This window comes from Choloepus didactylus, chromosome 5 (genome assembly GCF_015220235.1).
Source record: "Choloepus didactylus isolate mChoDid1 chromosome 5, mChoDid1.pri, whole genome shotgun sequence".
In the NCBI taxonomy this organism is placed as follows: Eukaryota; Metazoa; Chordata; class Mammalia; order Pilosa; family Megalonychidae; genus Choloepus; species Choloepus didactylus.
Genome location: NC_051311.1, coordinates 102,019,192 through 102,021,323, shown reverse-complemented (window position 1 = coordinate 102,021,323; position 2,132 = coordinate 102,019,192). Strand labels below are relative to the sequence as shown.

The 2,132-nt window shown below is 40.6% G+C and overlaps 1 pseudogene; it reads left to right on the top strand.

Moving 5' to 3' along the window:
• The first annotated feature begins 520 nt into the window (after nucleotides 1-520).
• Nucleotides 521-1,591, top strand: LOC119535396 (annotated as a pseudogene).
• The last annotated feature ends 541 nt before the right edge of the window (nucleotides 1,592-2,132 follow it).

Sequence of the window (2,132 nt, the reverse complement as noted above, 5' to 3'; positions counted from 1 at the left end):
CCACCCCACCCCACCCCCACCCATCCCATTCCAAAGAGGAAGGAACAAAAGAGCCCGCACCACCACCACCGCGCCTCCCTCACCCCCGAGTCTCACGGGGCAGGACCTGGAGCCTCGCCAGGATAGATAAAGGCGGTTAATTTCTTAGTGTGGTTTGCTGCCTTTGGTAAGAACATGTCGTCCATCTCGCCATTCACTCCACCATTTGTGAAGAGTCTGCTGGGATGGAAGTAATCATCTGGGGGATCTAGAGGCGCAGGTGGAGGAGAGCATAATGGGCAGGAAGGAAAGTGGTGTGAGAAAGCAGTTAAAGAAAACAGGATAACTAGATGAGCTTGAGAAGGCTATCACCACTCAAAATTGTAATACTAAATGTGTTACCATACCAAGCACTTGCTCTGAAATTTGGGGACTGAGTACACAAAATACCATAGATCAGTGGGATACAACAGGCCTTTACAGCTTCTCTGACCAAACCAGGTCTCTTAGAAAAGGATATCTCATAGAAAAGGATTGCCACATGTTAAATACTGTTGGTTACGGTGCTGGCCTGATCTTCACAATCATCCTGATGAATTTCACAGTCATCAAAGCAATAGAAACCTGTGAATATGCTTTTAACCTTAAAAAGGATGCAGTGTGCCTAAACCCTTAGCACTATCAGAGAGTTGAGACACCAGTTTTGCCTCAGTATTTGCATCTCAGCACACTGAGATCCTAACAGAATTACCACCTCTAGAAGATTATGTCCACTCCATTCCAGAAAACACTAATTTCCTAGCAGGAATTAAGCCACAGAGTAATTACATCCCAGTAATTATATTACTGGATGTATCAGTGAGCATGGAGAAACAAGTGATCAACAGTTGAATCAAAGCATGGACAGGATCTCCAGCAGAACTATCTGCTGATACTCTTTCCCCAGTTAATCATAGCTTGGATTTGCAGCCAGTTACTTACTCAGAACCTACATTTTGGTGTTCAATAGCATATTATGAATTAAACCAGAGGGATGTAGAGACCTTCCATGCATCACAGCCCTCACTTTTTTGTAGATGGTTTTACAGATCCTTCAAGTTCAGAGAGGTTCTGTTTAGGTTCACTCTGCAATGCCAATGGAAGTGCTACAACAGAAATGACAAGAAGGCATATAGGAAGAGGAGTGTGCTTATATTACACAGGTGGGGAAGTTTTTGCTGAGCACCTAAGTGATAGTGCAATCTTTGTGCAGAGCCCTGATTGTAATTAGAGATACAGCTGGCAGCCTGCAACAGTGTGTAAAATTCCACTAGGCTGTAATCTGAAGATCTTCACCAACCAGGAATTTGCTGCTCTTCTGACTCAGTCTGTTAATCAGGATTTTGAAGCCATGTACCAGCTAACCAGAATGTGCACCATGAGAATGAGTTTTGTGAAAGGGTGGGGAGCAGAATACCGAAGGCAGATGGTAACAAATACTCCTTGCTGGATAGAACTTCATCTGAATTGACCTCTACAGTCATTGGACAAAGTATTAACTCAGATGGGATCCCCTTCAGTACATTGCTCAAATATCATAAAGCTTCATCACCAAATACCATCAAAAGACTGAATGTAACAACTCTTTGTCATAGGATTTGTGTATGGTTCCAATGGACTGTTCACTGTCCAAAAATTCAAGAGAGAAAACAACACTTGAGGTCTCATCAATTAAAGCACCATGTGGAATCTTTTTCCTATATTCGAATATTAGATGGGAAAATTAGTGTCTAGAAATATCCTCCCATAAAGGAGGAAGAGAAGATTTTAAAGACTTAATGATATCTTCTTGGGCATAAAACTCTGTGTCTCAAAGGTTTATTAACAGCAGTAGCAGCTATGTGTACAGGTGATGTATCATGATCCAGTATCACAGTATTGTACTATTTATACACATTTTTAGTTTGCACAAATTAGATATGTGTGTGTGCTGCTTCTTGGTTTAGGCAAGCCTTTTTAAAGTTACAGTACCTAATCTGTTACTCCCATTCCTCTGTTACTTTTGGGTCTTTTTAAATTTATAGTATATATTAAGATTTTCAAATTATCATTTAGAAGCAGTTTTTCTTTGTAGAAAATGAATTTTTCTTACATTTACCAAAAATAAACTAATG